This window comes from Pseudophryne corroboree, chromosome 2 (assembly GCF_028390025.1).
Source record: "Pseudophryne corroboree isolate aPseCor3 chromosome 2, aPseCor3.hap2, whole genome shotgun sequence".
Taxonomy (NCBI): domain Eukaryota; kingdom Metazoa; phylum Chordata; class Amphibia; order Anura; family Myobatrachidae; genus Pseudophryne; species Pseudophryne corroboree.
Window position 1 is genome coordinate 979,565,014 of NC_086445.1, and position 18,862 is coordinate 979,583,875.

The following is an 18,862-nucleotide window of genomic DNA, read 5'->3' on the forward strand; positions in this document are numbered from 1 at the left end:
CCCCCTCAGTATTTGGATTTTCTCTTGTATTAAGTTTTTTTTAAATCAAAATGTAATACTTATCTATGGTCTATTGTCTTTCGTTCTTTAAAGTGGACCTGCCGCTTACAGATGTGTCCTCATACATCCATTCTCAATACGCCATACAGTGCGAGATGCCTGGCGTAAGAGAACCGCCATATCCTATGCAATTCTGTTAATGCTGAGTGTCTTTTTTTGCCACAAATGTGACTTATTTGCAAATGTAATGTGATTAGGATGCACAAAGAGACGACTGTGCGGTTTAATTTGATAAATGACACTTGTATATTGTGTGTGACTTTGTATACGGAGCAGAACAGAACTTGTATTGGAAAAAAGCTGCGGCTGCTACATTGTAGCACTTCATGTACAGATTCAGAGTCTCAGTCGCACAAAGATAAACAGGTGTCATATCACATTAATCAGCACAGTTTCCTCGTGTTTCCTAGTCACATTGCGTTGCAAATTAGACACATTTACGGCAAAATAGAAGCAAAAAGGGTGCCAGATGCCAAAATATTCTCACCTGACCTGGCATGGCAGGAGGGACTGTCTGGCGTGACTGCAGCAAAGATGTATGCGGACACATCTGTACATACAGAAGACCTCATTTATGAAATATACCTGCTTAGATCTAAGGGTCTTCAAGAGAGATGGATCCATAAACTAGAAGCACTTCCAGGTTCGTCATACGACCAGCACTGCTAGCATGGTACACCTTGGGGACCTTTACTGTGACCAGACTGCAGGTTCTCTCTGCCAGAACCAACCCCCAGAAGAATAGAGTGCTGTCACTGAGACAACGGTTGGAGATTTAAATTACTCCCCAGTAACTGTGTTTACTATATACCCCGTTCTAGATGCTCTTAAACAGTTACAACAGGCTGGGTCTCAAAGTGGTAACAAGAGAACAAGGCCCAAAAACCTTGGTAGGTCTGTTTAAAATGTAATTTTGCACTGCAATAAATGAAATAAGGTTTAAATAAAATAAATATACACATAAATATAACTATGGCATGAATGCATCAAGCAGGGAAAACAATCACATTTTCTGCCCTGGAGTCTTTACAAAGAAAATGATTCCATGATTTCCCTTCCTGACCAACGTTACCTTCCTGTGGTGAATAAGGCTGCTTTACTCACTTTTAACATAACTAGAAAATGGGCTTGTGTGTGAAACAATCTGCTGTCACTTGCAGGCTATTACTCTAGTTCCTCTATGACTGGCACCGAATGCTACAAACCGGTAAAAGAGTTTACAGTGCGTGCCGCTCATGTTGATGCTTTTAGCATATAGACATTTTGTAGAATCATGACTTATCCAGATCTTAAAGAGCGGCTGATAGAACTAATGAAAGCTCTTTGGCATGAAAGGAATGCTTTTAGTGGTATCTTTTTTGAATTTTATAGGAAAGATGATTTCTAAATAATACATCTACTTCCATCTCATTTTAGATGCATCAGGGTTTTTTTGTTATCACATAAATCATTTCTTTAGAGTTTTATTTAAAATTATGTTTTCTGCGGAATAACTTACAGTATGCCAGTGTAATTCACTGATCGCTTGTCTACAAATAAGATAAATGAAGGCTGATCATACAAGGGGTTTCCCACCTCCCAGCATTTAATACTGCCAATCTGGGCATAATGACCCCTTTTGTCAGTCCTCCCCACTCCATCCAAATGCGTCTCTCCTTACGTCAACCATACACATTTGCTTGAATCCAGACCCACTTTCAGACAATCCACAAACCTTTCAAGGCCAATCTAAAAATGGGTGGCATTGATTTGTTTTTCCTCTGCTACAGTACCTACATAAGTAGTGGTTCCCAAAACTTGTTTCTCCAGGCTACCTAACAGTCTAGGTATTAAGGTCGTCCATCCTTGAGAAAAGGTGGCTTTAATACAGAAATACTAGAGAATTTCAAACCCATTCGAACCCAACTCTGAAGAAAATCAAACCCATCTGAATTTTGTTGATCTGAATTGACCCAAAACCTGGTCCGGATCACCCAGAGGAGATGCGTTTCGAACCGAGTCCCGGTCCGGATCTTCCAGGTTTGGACTGCAAAGATTACACAATTTTAGCAGTTTATTGATATTTATCAATGGTTATCGATTTTTTTAATTGATTTTAAACCGAACCAAAAACTAAATCCGTACCAAAACACTTGAGGGGGATTTTGCCAAAATTGAAACACGATGATGAATTAAAACCAAAAGTAAAACATGAGGGTCCACACAAATCTCTTTTTAGTACTTTGGTCAATTTGATATAGCTATCAGTGGCCAAGCATGGATATCCTTATAACCTGGACTATTAGTGTGCCTTGAGGATCGAGTTTGGGAACCTCTGTACATAAAAGTTGGGGCAGCCAATTTGCGATCTGGAGCAGCCTCTATAATATGGCTCCAATTTACTAGGAACAAATAACACACAAAAAAATGGAGGCTGCCATCTCACAAATAAAAAAACTATATTGATAACCCTGCAAGTCTATTAATTCACTCGGAGCCAGTGACATCACTGAGCCATGAACGAGCATCTCACAATCTCTCTCTGCTTCCACAAACATCTATTTAATTCACAGCCAAATGATTCCGGTCCTTTAGGGAGGAATAACATAGATCATTTTCCCTTTAAAAACATTTGATTCCTTTTCAGAAGCTGTGCCTCATAACGTTTTAATATATGCTATTGCATTGTCTTACATGCAGCCCACTTCTCTGGCAGTGATCATATTAGTCTAAGCGTAAGAGCAGAGCAGAATCCTGAATAATCTTATCTCCAAGTACACATGCAGAGTGCTCTTCTATGGGGAAATTAAGTAACTAATAGATAAATTGTGAAGCGCCAAAAAACTGCATCTGCCGACAAGAACGGCAATGGATAAATGCACCAAAGGACTCTTCAAACATAATTTGAACAGATCACCGGTTTAATATGGAAAGCTTTTGTCTATCATCAGCAACACTAATTTCAGAAGGCGGAATCTGTTTATCTGTGTGAGGCTTACTGTTACCTTACTGTTAGTGCAGTGCAATGATTTCCAAAACCATCATGGCTTTTCTACAGGACGCTGGTTTTATTTGTGCCCAGTAGAGGGAAAGAATGTATAAAAAATACACAACATTATTACATGCCTCCCAACACTGGTGGTGGGCAGATTGAAACAGGGGGCGTGGCAATGGGGGTGTGGCTGTGTCACAAGGTGGGCAGTCACGCCACCAAGGTTGTGTCTAGTGCTGAAAAGCTCAAGGCTGAACCTTGTGGTCCCTCTCCAGTGGCACTCCTACCATCCTTACCCTGCCACTAGCACCAATGGCACGTGTGTGACACATACTACGTGAGTATACTAACTCCAATCCCCAAACCTCCTAACCCTCCTTTTCTACAGCCTGAGCCTATACCTCCCCCCCCCCCCCCCAGCCTAACCCTCCCTGGAGGTGCCTAATCCTAACCACCCATTCCCACAGACTAAACCTAACTCCTCCCCACCCCCTGCGGCTTACCTCTCCATCGCCTTGGCAAATCCTCATTTGGGATCCCGGAGCCAGGATAGTGATCACTGTCGGGATCCCGGCGTTGGCATTCCAAATAGTATCAGGATTCCGGCATCAGTATTTCGACTCCGGGATCCCGTCTGCCGGGATCCTGACCAAATCCCCTCCCAAATGTCATGCATTTTGCAAGGATAGTCCCTGATTTGTGCGGGAAGCAGAGGGGTGGGGCTTTGAGGTACTCCCCTGCTACAAACTTCCTCCTCCCGCATCTGCAGCAAAAAACTGGTTTCGCATGTGGGTAGGTATCTTAGCAGAAGCATTAGGCATGCACATCATGCGATGGCCATGCACCTTTGTCCCAATTCCTGGATCCAAAATATTGGGAGGTGTAAATTACTGCCATAAGGAAAGGGGAGAATCTCATTTCATGAGTGGTGACATCAGTGGAGTAAGTTCGTCCCAGTTGCTTGGAGGCAAGATAAATATTGGTGTCCCCTCCCCAACTATATAAAGCTACTTAAAATTGTCAGTTCAAAACCATTGCATAGGTAGATCTATGTAGTGTGCAGCAACACACTATGTAGATCGGCTCAGTCACTCACAATGGTGATTATTTCTCTGACAATTATTTTACAAGTGTCATACCCAGGATTAGAACCCTCAACCTATTACACTGGAAACAGGCACTATACTGATGGAGCTATTTGCTCCTGTATAGGAAGCATGATAATTCTAACTACAGTATATGAAGTTTCTTGTAAGAAAAGTAACTTCATATAGTTAGAATAGAATGGACAGTTAGAATAGATACCCTAATTTTGCTATGGAGGCCAAATGAAGCCACCTTATATCTTGTAACATTTAAGTTTCCTCACAGCCTATATACTACGAAAAAAACAACTTGCCACATTATTCATTACTGATCATTCAGAAATAGATAATGTATGGTGCAAGCAAGACATCTTAGATTTTTTTAAGGAAGCTCTACTAATGAAAAAAAAAATAGATGGGGCAATGGGGGTAATTCCAAGTTGATCGCAGCAGGAATTTTGTTAGCAGTTGGGCAAAACCATGTGCACTGCAGGGGAGGCAGATTTAACATGTGTAGAGAGAGTTATATTTGGGTGTGGTGTGTTCAATCTGCAGTCTAATTTGCAGTGTAAAAATAAAGCAGCCAGTACTATTTACCCTGCACAGAAACAAAATAACCCACCCAAATCTAACTCTTTCTGCGCATGTTATATCTGCCTCCCCTGCAGTGCACATGGGCCCTCATTCCGAGTTGATCGCTCGCAAGGCGATTTTAGCAGAGTTACACACGCTAAGCCGCCGCCTACTGGGAGTGAATCTTAGCTTCTTAAAATTGCGAACGATGTAATCGCAATATTGCGATTACAAACTACTTAGCAGTTTCAGAGTAGCTTCAAACTTACTCGGCATCTGCGATCAGTTCAGTGCTTGTCGTTCCTGGTTTGACGTCACAAACACACCCTGCGTTCGCCCAGACACTCCCCCGTTTCTCCGGCCACTCCTGCGTTTTTTCCGGAAACGGTAGCGTTTTTATCCACACGCCCATAAAACGCCGTGTTTCCGCCCAGTAACACCCATTTCCTGTCAATCACACTACGATCGCCGGAGCGAAGAAAAAGCCGTGAGTAAAAATACTATCTTCATTGTTAAATTACTTGGCGCAGTCGCAGTGCGAATATTGCGCATGCGTACTAAGCGGAATTTCACTGCGATGCGATGAAAATTACCGAGCGAACGACTCGGAATGAGGGCCATGGTTTTGCCCAACTGCTAACAAAGTTCCTGCTGCGAGCAACTTAGAATTACCCCCAATATGTAATACAACTTCCGAGGTGCAGGCTGTTCAGGAAATTCTGTGAGTCTGCCCTTATTTTTAAAGCAGCAATTGTTTGCAAGGCAAAACTGACCTGGTTAACTACTGTATGCAGCAGAAAACAAAGCAACTTTATGACACCACCCTTATTTAAAAAGGTTGCTCAAGGCACAGTGCTATATTTCTTTGAAAGTCCATCTGCTTTTCAGATCATGGAAAATATGTCATTTCAAATTCCATCAAATTTTACCATAATTTTGTGATGTGAACTAGAGCTATTGAGCCCATTGTTTTGCTTTAGTTTTGTTGTTAGGAACATGAGATTTACCATTAATAGCCCTAGAAAATTGGTTTGCTTTCTTATGAATTTTACACTGCTGCCTCTTGTATGCAGGTATGTAGTGGCCTGTTTCATTTATTGCCATAGCTTAGTAAATCCTGCCACATCGTAATATATCCAAGTGCTTGAGATGAGGAGTCACATTAGAATTTGCTTGGTATCTACGAGTACAGATCAGCTATTTTGTTCCCTGCTACATCCGCAGTGCAACTCCTGGGCTCCAAGTCTGGAAATAAATTATTTCTTCCCTCCCTACCTCTGCGGCCAAATTTTTGAAGCAAGAACTATGTTTTAGGCAACATGCCTTAAAAATAGCATTTCCCTCTCTCAACAGAGTAAAATATCTTTTAATTACATTTCCACCAGCTTAAGTTTTTCCCAAAATAGTCTAAATGAAAGCTGCCCCTCAATGTACAGTTTCTGTTGTAGTTAAACAAAACTATTGATATGGAGAATTCATGTCCCTGTATATGGGCAGTATGCCTATATGGACATAGCTTAGGGTGTGCTGCAGAAGTTGATAATTTACTAAGATTTATAAATGTATACATATATTTGCATACTCTTAAAGAATGGCCTCCCCTGGATCCTCCCATTTCTCCAGTGAAGTGGGCAGGGCAGGAGAGTGATGACACAATTTGTGGGACAGCACATCCTATTGGCCACACCCAGGCTGAACAATTCATGGCAATGATGATGCAAATCATGTTGCTACGCCCCCAGCATTTGCTGCTTAGACATCCAGTCTGGATCTCCTAGAAGAGAATTCCAAACTGGGCAATTATGATGTAAATAAAAGTCTGTGTATTACTTAACTCTAAGCCACTTCGATCAGTGCATATTTCAGGCTTTTATTTATGTTTTGAGACATCTACATTTCTGTTTTGTGCCATTGGTGTCTACTTTTGCATCAAAGTACCTTACTTTGGTTACTGGTTAGATCAGGGACAATAATAACTGAATGATGGTGAGACAAAACATTACACTGGCACATGCATAAACTAAATTTAATTTTCCAGAACCTGAGTTTTAAATTCGATGCAAAGGGGGGCAAGAGGACATATATACAGGGTAATTCATTTACAGGGGAATTCTCTGATGTGCTCTTGGCCAAAAGGCCTTTCTCCCTTATAAAGGTTCCATGTTTCAGTAGGATGTCTTTTATGGTAATTTGTAGGTGCCTATCTAACAAATAAAGAAAACCAAGTAACAGAGGGGACTATTCATCATCCTTAATGGGACCAATACAAATGTGTAAATTCCAGCTTCTGTATGCTTTAAATAAGTTATTAATGCCATCATTGGAGGCCCAATGGACCGCCCAGTAGTTATCAAGTTTACATGTGGGAACCAACGCCATCTTCAGATGGTATTGGTTCACAGAGCTCTTCTCCTTTATATTGGAAGGAGGACCGATGTTGCAAAGAGGTATTGTTGAATTGCTCTGGTGTTTTAGTTTTAACCTGAGCGGGACACTTATCAGGTGCCACCCGTCTCCCTATAATGAATAGCCTCTATAGTAACAAATGTAATATGGTCCTTATGTCCTCACTGGTTTCCGGATGGTAGACAGTAAATATATAGACAGTCAATATTTTGATACCAGATGGTCAACAGTCAATAGGTCAGCAGGGTCAAAATGTTGACAGTTAAATGGTCGAAATGGAGTTAGGTTTATGGTGTCAAAAGGTCAACAGGTTCAAAATGTTGATGTACAAATGATTGTCACAGAAAGGTTGACATACGGATTTTCATTATTTTAAAGAGAGATGTGCACCGGACATTTTCGGGTTTTGTGTATTGGTTTTGGATTCGGTTCCGCGGCCGTGTTTTGGATTCGGACGCGTTTTAGCAAAACCTCACAATATTATTTTTAGTCCTAAAATTTGCACCGAGGTCGCTGGATGACAAAGCTAAGTGACCCAAGTGGCCGACACAAACACCTGGCCCATCTAGGAGTGGCACTGCAGTGTCAGACAGGATTGCACTTCAAAAAATAGTCCCCAAACAGCACATGATGCAAAGAAAAAAAGAGGTGCACCAAGGTCGCTGTGTGACTAAGCTAAGCGACCCAAGTGGCCGACACAAACACCTGGCCCATCTAGGAGTGACACTGCAGTGTCAGACAGGATGGCAGATTTAAAAAATAGTCCCCAAACAGCACATGATGCAAAGAAAAAAAGAGGTGCAATGAGGTAGCTATGTGGCTAAGCTAAGCGACCCAAGTGGCCGACACAAACACCTGGCCCATCTAGGAGTGGCACTGCAGTTTTCTAACGAGAGGATGAGTGCTTCCATCCTCATGTGAATCTGAACCACTAGCCATGAACATAGGCCAGGGCCTCAGATGTTCCTTGCCACTCCGTGTCGTAAATGGCATACTGGCAAGTTTAAGCTTCTCATCAGACGCTTTTAATTTTGATTTTTGGGCAATTTTACTGAACTTTTGTTTTTTGGATTTTACATGCTCTCTACTATGACATTGGGCATCGGCCTTGACAGACGACGTTGATGGCATTTCAACGTCTCGCCCATGACTAGTGGCAGCAGCTTCAGCACGAGGTGGAAGTGGATCTTGATCTTTCACTATTTTACCCTCCACAATTTTTTTTCTCCATTTTTTAATGTGTGGAATTATATGCCAGTAATATATCAATAGCAATGGCCTACTGTAGCGTACTGCTATATATTATATACTGGTGGTCAGCAAAATTCTGCACTGTCCTCCTACTATATATACTGCGCACAACAACTAAAATGCACCACAGGTATGGATGGATAGTATACTTGACGACACAGAGGTAGGTAGAGCAGTGGACTACTGTATCGTACTGCTATATATTATATACTGGTGGTCAGCAAAATTATGCACTGTCCTCCTACTATATATACTGTGCACAACAACTAAAATGTACCACAGTTATGGATGGATAGTATACTTGACGACACAGAGGTAGGTGGAGCAGTGGACTACTGTACCGTACTGCTATATATTATATACTGCTGGTCAGCAAAATTCTGCACTGTCCTCCTACTATACATACTGCGCACAACAACTAAAATGCACCACAGGTATGTATGGATAGTATTCTTGACGACACAGAGGTAGGTAGAGCAGTGGATTACTGTACCGTACTGCTATATATTATATACTGGTGGTCAGCAAAATTCTGCACTGTCCTCCTACTATATATACTGCGCACAACAACTAAAATGCACCACAGGTATGGATGGATAGTATACTTGACAACACAGAGGTAGGTAGAGCAGTGGACTACTGTACCGTACTGCTATATATTATATACACTGTCCTCCTACTATATATACTGCGCAAAACTTAAATGCACCACAGGTATGGATGAATAGTATACTTGATGACACAAAGGTAGGTAGAGCAGTGGACTACTGTACCGTACTGATATAATACTGGTGGTCACTGGTCAGCAAAATTCTGCACTGTCCTCCTACTATATACTACAAAGAAGCACAGATATGGAGCGTTTTTCAGGCAGAGAACGTAGATATTTGCAGCACACTGAGCACAGATATTTGCAGCACACTGAGCACAGATATTTGCAGCACACTGAGCACAGATATTTGTAGCACACTGAACACAACTGAGAGAACGCTGCACACGTCCTCTCCCTATCATCTCCAATGCACGAGTGAAAATGGCGGCGACGCGCGGCTTTTTATATAGAATACGAATCTCGCGAGAATCCGACAGCGGGATGATGATGTTCGGGCACGCTCGGGTTAACCGAGCAAGGCGGGAAGATTCGAGTCCACCTCGGAACCGTGTAAAATGGGTGAAGTTCGGGGGGGTTCGGATTCCGAGGAACCGAACCCGCTCATCACTAATTTTTAGGGTTAAATTTAAAGGTTAGGGTAAGGGTTAGGCACTTGAGGGAGGGTTATGGTATGCCGGAGGGCATGGTTAGACATTTGGCCGAGTGTTAGGGTTAAGCTCCGGAAAGGGAAGGATTAGGAACCAGGGGGAGGGTTATAGTTAGGCACCAGGTGGCGGGTTAGGTTTAGGTATAGGGTTAAGATTAGGGTTAAAATAACAAAAAAAAGTGTCTGACTATTGACTGTCCACCATCTGGTGTCAACTATTGACTATCTATATACTGTCAATCTTTTAATCCACACCCATCCTCACTACCTTGGATTAATAAAACCAAAAATGAGGAATAACCAAGCCGTATTTTAGTAGAAAACCAGAAGTTACAATGAATGAAAGGGGCGCTTATAAAGTGTTAGGCATTTACCGTATATACTCGAGTATAAGCCGACTTTTTCAGCACGTTTTTTTGTGCTGAAAAAGCCCCCTTGGCTTATACTCGAGTCAGTGGAAGGAGGGACACGGAGGGCTCAGCGCGCGGCTCTCCTGTGTTTCTCCTGCGTCTCCGTCTCCGGCGGCGTGTGTGTGTGTGTGCAGGGCCGGCAACATAAATCTTTGGGCCCGGTACAGTAATATCTCTGCGGGCCCCCCCACCCGGCCCTAAAAACATTGTCTGCACTATGTTCTTCCCCACGACCGTCACATGCACCTCCCTGGGATGTAGTTATGATCCCGGCAGCCGGGATCCTGGTGGTCAGCATACCGACGCCGGGATCCCGGACGCCAGAATGCCGGCAGGTGGCCCAGCCACATTCCCACTTGTGGGTATCCCGGCATCAGTATGCTGACCACCGGGATCCCGACCGCCGGTCACCCGATCCCAACCCCGCCTGCCTAATACAATACTGATATATTGGGATCATCTCTTTCCAAAATGAAGATTCCCAGACACACAATGGCCAGGAATTCTGTACTGTCTGTGCTGAGCAGCAGATGAGCCTGAAAGACCAGTCACCACCACACAGACATTCTGCTCTGATCTCATCTGACATGCATGCATGCAGATGCATCTATATGTGCAGAATGCTGCATGCATAATGTGCCTGCCTGCCCGCAGCCCAACCCAAACCAATCCCAAAGCCCCAAACCAAACCCAAATCCCTAAACATTCTGGAGTTGGAGAGCCTTACCAGCAGCAACACACAGCCGCCGGCGCCGCTAATTGACCAGGCTCAGAATCCCGCAGTACTGTCCTGGGCCACTCCTGCTTGGCGCTCCGGCTCCTTACAGCTCACACAGCAGAGACAGGGAGGCGTGCGGTGAGGACTCGAAGAGGAGGGGCGGTCCGGACAGGCGTCATCGTGTGTGACTGGTGCAACGTCAGTGCACTGCACAGCATACAGCACGGCCGGGGACTGGCTGGCTCAGGCTGACAGCTGACCTGGCTGGGGCTGTGCACTGAGGGGGTGACCACACGGCTTGGGGGGATGGGGTGGTGCTGCCGCAAAAAACAACAACTCAACCACACAGCGGGCCGCACACGGCTGGTGCGGTGCCGCGAGTTATAGAATTATGTACATTTATTATGATATGCTGCCACCGCTGGACCTTGGGGCCCCTCACAATGACGGGGCCCGGGACGGGTGTCCCCTTTGACCCCCCCTGTCGCCGGGCCTGTGTGTGTGTGTTAAATGAACTGCCCGTTCGTGAGCTCTGATTGGCTCACGAACCGGCACTTCATTTAATACACACAAGCCGCCGGAGACGGAGACGCAGGAGGGACACAGGAGAGCCGCGCGCTGTGCCCTCCGTGTCCCTTCTTCAGAAGACAACGCGGGAGCAATGGAGGGTAAGTACCCTTCCTGGCACTGTGGGGCATATCTGGCAGCATGAGGGCACATCTGGCACAGTGGGGCATATCTGGCATATCTGGCAGCATGAGGGCACATCTGGCACTGTGGCATATCTGGCATATCTGGCAGCATGAGGGCATATCTGGCACTGTGGGGCATATCTGGCAGCATGAGGGCATATCTGGCACTGTGGGGCATATCTGGCAGCATGAGGGCACATCTGGCATATCTGGCAGCATGAGGGCATATCTGGCACATCTGGCACTGTGGGGCATATCTGGCAGCATGAGGGCTTATCTGGCACTGTGGGGCATATCTGGCACTGTGGGGCATATCTGGCAGCATGAGGGCATATCTGGCACTGTGGGGCATATCTGGCAGCATGAGGGCATATCTGGCACTGTGGGGCATATCTGGAAGCATGAGGGCATATCTGGCACTGTGGGGCATATCTGGCAGCATGAGGGCATATCTGGCAGTATGAGGGCATATCTGGCACTATGAGGGCTGTGTACGGCTAGAGCTGCATTTCCCACCCTAGGCTTATACTCGAGTCAATGAGTTTTCCCAGGTTTTTGTGGTAAAATTAGGTGCCTCGGCTTATATTCGGGTCGACTTATACTCGAGTATATACGGTATTCTTCCTACCCCACACATTTCCAGCCAGACCAGCAACTGCACAGAGCAGGAACAGGCTGTTTTCATAAAGCAGAATTATGTCAGTTACGTACAGTATAAAGCTGATAATAATTGTCATCTCCAAGAATAAAAATGCTATACTTGACTGCCCTTTAGTATAATAGAAACAATTGATGTGCTTCTATTTAGCTCAGCACACTGTCTCTCCTATCCTTTAAGGAAAGCAAACATTGATTATTTAAAATGAAGGTACCATCTCTTACAAGTTACAACTCAGAGAATATACGTGTACAAAACTTTATGCGAATAACCTGTAGTATGCCAGAAACATTCTCTAACTCAGTTGTGTTACAGCAACCAAAACTGACCTGCCATGTTTTACCATTTTAGTAATAATAATAATAATAATAATAATAATAATTTTATTTATATAGCGCTCTTTCTCCAAAAGGACTCAAGGCGCTTAACAGATACATAGCATAATATAGTACAGAAAATAATGAAGTAGAGAACAGCTTTTCATAAAATACAGAAGCATGAAGATACTAAAAGGGACATTATGGAAATGCTTGAGTAAACAGGAAAGTCTTGAGTCTACTTTTGAAGGATTCAATAGTTGGGGCCTCTCGCACTTTGCGGGGAAGTGAGTTCCATAGAGTCGGAGCCGCATGACTAAACGCTCGACCCCAAGATGAATTGTGAATTAGGGATGTTTTTATTATTTATTTATTACAAGTTATTTATATAGCGCACACATATCCGCAGCGCTTTACAGGGAATATACCGGTCATTCACAACAGTCCCTGTCCTACTGCAGCTTACAATCTATATTCATTATTTATCACATGTACACGCACATACATTGTATTTATTAAGATACTGTCTATAACGTTTGGAGGCTGTTTTAGAGATTTGTGGTGGAAGGGGGAAAAAACAACAATGAAATGCGTAGTAAATGCATTGTAATGAAGCCACAGTGGAAAGTAGGAGAAAGACTGAAGAAGCTAATTTACTTCCTAAAAGAGATCTTATCAATATTTGAAATGTATCTGAATAGATCAGAATTCACCTATACAACCAACCAGCCAAGTGATTACAGAGGGATCCGAGATCTGCAAACCTTTCTTTAGTTGTGCAAATTATGAATCTACTGCATTCAATATGGGTTGGGTATGGTTGACCGGCGCTTGGGATCCCTCCAGTCACCATACCAATGTCGTGATCCTGGGGATTAGAATGCCGGCTGGGAGCCGAGCGCAATGAAGCCACTAGTGGGCTCGCTACGCTCACCACACTGCAGGTTCGGTGTCGAGCTGCTGTCGCCACAGGTTCTATTTCCACTATATGGGTGTCGACACCCACAAGTGGGAATAGGCCCTGCTAGTCGGCATGCCGGCTGTCGGGATTTTGTGGCGGTGGGTTGTAGGCGTCGGTATTTTGACCGCCAGTCACATAACTACATCCCTTCAGTACTTATCAATTCTCCCAGAACATCCAGGAGAGTCCAGAACTTCAGTGGCCTTGGGGGATTCATGTCACGATTTGCATTGTGATTGTATCATCGTGGCTTAGCCACAAGTTGTATAACTGCAAAGTGGGTTGGGGGCACTGGAGTATCTATAATGTGTGCAACGTGTGTGGTGCACCGGGCCACTGGTCCAGGGACACGCACACACTGGTTGGGGGTTCACAATGTAGGAATTGCGGCTCCATGTGCCCCCCCCCCCACACACACACACACACACACACACACACACACACACACACACACACACACACACACACACACACACCTATCTTACAGTATGGTAAACTTAATAATTTCTTCCACAGCATAACAGTTCACTACTGCAAGAATGCCTAAGCGCCTTGTATAAGTATACCTTACAGCAAAATGGATATGTGCACTTCATTTCTTGTGTGTGTGTGTGTGTGTGTGTGTGTGTGTGTGTGTGTGTGTGTGTGTGTGTGTGTGTGTGTGTCTTAAAGCATTAAGAGATGTGGAATTGCTAAGTAAGTTATACCAATCTATATGGCTTTATCAGGCAGTGTTCTGTAACATTTAAATGCCTCTTTAAAATGGAATGGATAGAGGTCCACAGTAATCTATGGTGCTAGTAGTGCATTCAGTAAAGGCCAATTTGCAGCCTAAGGAATTCACTTTCTATTCAGTTTTAAAATGTAATTTAACATTAGAAGAAGCTCAGTTCTCCATCAGAAACCCTATAAAAAAGCACCAGCAAATTAAGCGTCATTCATGGCCAACTGAAGGGAGATGTTTGCAGGGTAAAGATCCCATATAAGTTGCATTAGAAAAGTATCTTACTGAGTTCATTTTAATATCCTCTGTTTAGCTCCACTGCATTGAGATCTTAAAGTGAGCTAGACGGGCGAAACGTATTAGATTATAGAGAACCTTTGCAGATAAGGAGCAATGTGATGTGAAGAATTCTCGCCGACGTCTATTAGTAATGTGCTGAATGAAAAAAGAGACCTCTAAATATAGACAAATCTATTTTCAAAGAAGTTCTTCAAAGATAACTGAGGTATCTGTCTCGCCTCCTCCTCTGAGCCAATATGTACTGGAGTTTTAGTGGGTTGAAGACATTTTACATTTAAATGCCCCAAGGACAAATGTATTGGTGAAAAAAGTATTTAAAACAAAACAAACTGTGTGGACGTGTTTACATTTAGCAAGTCGGTATTTGCAAAAAGCCCATGTGGATTGGTCATTATCGGGCTGCCTTAGTAGATTCATGACAATAACAAGCTGTAGAGTTATCTGGTGTATTTAGACAAAAGTAATAACAGATCATTTATCTCTGATCCCAGACAGGCTCACTGGGATGCCAGGGAAATCCTCAGTTAACCCTATTACTTCCTGGTCGCTGAAGAGTGTGCAGAGCTGATGAAACTTCTCCTACTCTGCCATGGTGCACACTCACCTGCTGAAGGACCATGGAAGCTGATCATTAATGCGGTGGGACTGGTAAGAAACACGTAGTGCCATCCTCAGATGGCACTATGGGGTTGATTCTGAGTCGCATGTAGCTGAGTGTCTGTACGCACCAGCTCAAGCCGTACAATTATGAACGGCCCAGTTACTTGACCAGTGGTGTGCTTTTATTGGAGACAAAGTAGGTAACGCCGTACTCACGGTTATACACACTGGTAGATGGAGGGGAGCTTGAGCAGAGCGGGATGTCATACAGCTCACCAGCCGGTGAAAGTATGTAAGTACCCGGTAGCCATGGAGGATGCAGGAGCAGCGGGATTATCAGTAGGCAGGTATCACTGGAGCTACAAGTGGAGGACTAGTGTCTCCCACTGTGGCTTTCTCACACAGTGACAGATATACTAAGCTTTAGAGAGAGATAAGGTGCCAACCAATCAGCTCCTAGCTGTCATTTTTCAACCACTGCCTTGAACATGGCAGTTAGGAGCTGATAGGTTTGTAATTTATCTCTCCACTTTATATATCTCCAAAGCTTAGTACATCTCCCCCACAGTGTCAAGATAGCTCTGCACATGCTCAGTAGTAGCCTCTATGGCCATATTGGTCCAGGGAATGAAGCTTCCCTAGATGAGTAGCAACATGGATTCTGCGTAGTAGCGAACTCCACTTTCAAGATTAGCGTAATTTGCTGTAGTTGCATACGCATTTGTGACTTTATGATAATGCTGGTATTAGCCCTTCCCTGGTGTACAACCGTGTGTCTGAATGTGCAAGGCCTGAGACACCCACTATGAGCATCTTCAGACTCTGTAATACTGCTTAGTTCTTCTTTAGATGCCACCTTGAGTCTCATAATTGAATCTTGCACCAGGTCTATCGTACTGTGGGGCTGATTCAGACCTGATCGGTGCTGTGTGTTTTCGCACAGCAGCGATCAGGTCTGAAGTGCGCCGGCGCATGCCAGACAGCCGACCGCTGTCGTAGCCCTGCGATCGTCTATGCCTGATTGACAGGCAGAGGCGGTCGCTGGGCGGGAGGGGGCGGGCCGGCGGCATTTGTCCGCCATTTAGGGGGTGCGGTCCGGGCAACGCAGGCGTGCCTGGACCACTGGGGGGGGGGGGCGGGCCATGGCGGCTGCGTGACATCACATGCAGCCGCTGCGACCCGAGCAGCGATGAGAAGCTCCCTGCCAGCGTGCAGGAGCTGCGCTGGCTGGGAGCTACTCCTGAAGTACAAAAGCATCGCCGTTGTGCGATGCTCTTGTACTTGTGCGGTGGGGTAGGGACTGACATGTGGGGCGGGATAGCCCTGTGCTGGGTGTCCCCCGCGTGTCAGTGTGGATGATCGTAGATGTGCTAAATTTAGCACATCTACTACCAGGTCTGAATTAGTCCCTGTAGGTGAAGATTTTTCATCTGCTCATGGCCTTCATTGTGAGTGGTTAATTATCTGTGCATGCAACCACGGCAGCTACATGCCTGCAATACTCCTCATATAAGGGCCATCTCCATATGTCTATTTAGCCACCTGCCAGTCACTGCCCAGCACATTTCTAATACATTCCTGATTCTGTGCGTATCCATATCCACTGCACCTCTGCATGGGCACTCTGTGTGTGTTCTCATTCACTGTAAAAGTTCTTAGGTATTTTCGCGCACACATAGTAGCAGAAAATCACTCAACACTCAAGTTCTTCAACATCGCCATGGCGTGTGACTCGCTATCAGGCACCATGTGTTAAGTGACTTTGGGGTCTATTTACTAAGCCTTGGATCGAGGTAAAGTACCAACCAATCGGCTCCTAACTGACATGCCACAGGATGTGTTTGAAAAATGGCAGTTAGGAGCTGATTGGCTGGTACTTTATCTCCATCTGAGGCTTAGTAAATAGACCCCTATGTTCCTTAGTAAGTACTGGTCACATTTCACCGCTATAGCTGGCTATGGCAGTGGCATTATGTAGAGGCTGAAGGTGCCACTGGAGAAATCCGTGTCTTCAGAGAAGCAGTAATAGAAGTAGTGTACATTTCAGAGAAGCAGTAATAGAAGTAGTGTACATTTCCGAGAAGCAGTAATAGGACTAGGAGTAGTGTACATTTCCAAGAAGCAGTAATAGAAGTAGTGTACATTTCCGAGAAGCAGTAATAGAAGTAGTGTACATTTCCGAGAAGCAGTAATAGAAGTAGTGTACATTTCCGAGAAGCAGTAATAGAAGTAGTGTACATTTCAGAGAAGCAGGAATAGAAGTAGTGTACATTTCAGAGAAGCAGTAATAGAAGTAGTATACATTTCAGAGAAGCAGTAATAGAAGTAGTGTACATTTCAGAGAAGCAGTAATAGAAGTAGTGTACATTTCCGAGAAGCAGTAATAGAAGTAGTGTACATTTCCGAGAAGCAGTAATAGAAGTAGTGTACATTTCCGAGAAGCAGTAATAGAAGTAATGTACATTTCCGAGAAGCAGTAATAGAAGTAGTGTACATTTCAGAGAAGCAGGAATAGAAGTAGTGTACATTTCAGAGAAGCAGTAATAGAAGTAGTATACATTTCCGAGAAGCAGTAATAGAAGTAGTGTACATTTCCGAGAAGCAGTAATAGAAGTAGTGTACATTTCAGAGAAGCAGGAATAGAAGTAGTGTACATTTCAGAGAAGCAGTAATAGAAGTAGTATACATTTCAGAGAAGCAGTAATAGAAGTAGTGTACATTTCAGAGAAGCAGTAATAGAAGTAGTGTACATTTCAGAGAAGCAGTAGTAAACCCTTTTTGAACAAAAATGGAGAAAAAAGGGATTATCACTGTTCCACATACTGTAGTTCTGTGCACGCAGGAGTAATTATATGTGACTTGGATTCAGTTTCTTGCTCTCCAGCAGTTTTATGCCTTATAGACTAATTACGAGACACTTTAAGTGACATCGCAGGATCACATTTTAAGAACTTTAATAAGTTTTGTAGGGTTACTAAGGTGAGTAATTATTACAGTATGTAACCATTTTCACACTCACAAAGACCTCACCCATTCCTCCCCCATTTATGTAGCTGACCTTATATCCCTTTACACTTCCACCTGCCTTCTTTGCTCCATAAATTCATGCCGCCACTCCTGCCTACTGATTGCTTCCTCCCATTCACGCCTCCAAGATTTGGCCACGGTGCTCCCTACCTCTGGAATTCTCTACCTCTCCCTATCAGACTCTCCGACTCTCTACAAAACTATAAATGGACTCTCAAGACCCACTTTTTCATCAAACCCAGCCATCGCTCGTCGTAACCCTCTATTACATGCTCACTTCTACCCCATGTGTGTCACTCCTGTCTGTCTGCCCCTCCCCTTTAGGATGTAAGCTCTCACGAGCAGGGCCCTCTCCCCCATGTGCTTTTACCTCTCTTATACAATTTTATACTCCACACTCCCTACAATGGCACCTTACCTTCGGTCTCTGTCACCATGAGAATTATTTCAGTATCCTGTCCGCTGAAACTTGTCCTACATTGTCTTGTAATGTAAGTCGCTGTTTTATTGTTTTGCTAATTTGTTAAGGTACTTTGTTAGACGCTGCAGAACCCTTGTGGCGCCATATAAATAAACAATAACAATAATAATATGTCCTCATTAACCTAGAATCTATATTCTATTCACAATGCGTTTTCTTTACATTCTGCATCTTAAGCTGGACATACACTATACAATTATCTGCCAGATCATCTGCCAGATCTGACTGGTTGGAATGAAAATCTGGAAATGGATGAGAGCAAATGACAATTGATCTTTTGCCCTCAAACACTGGAAAACGGACAAAACCTATCGTTTAAACAAATTGGTTAAATCCATGACTTCCATGATTTTTTTCCCACTTCTCTCT

At 44.0% G+C, this 18,862-nt stretch overlaps 1 protein-coding gene across 1 annotated transcript in view; it reads right to left on the bottom strand.

Annotated features, from left to right (window-relative positions):
- ADAMTS5 (ADAM metallopeptidase with thrombospondin type 1 motif 5) overlaps positions 1-18,862 on the bottom strand; it is a 145,851-nt gene that overhangs the window by 6,981 nt on the left and 120,008 nt on the right. The gene's annotated exons all lie outside the window — the stretch shown is intronic.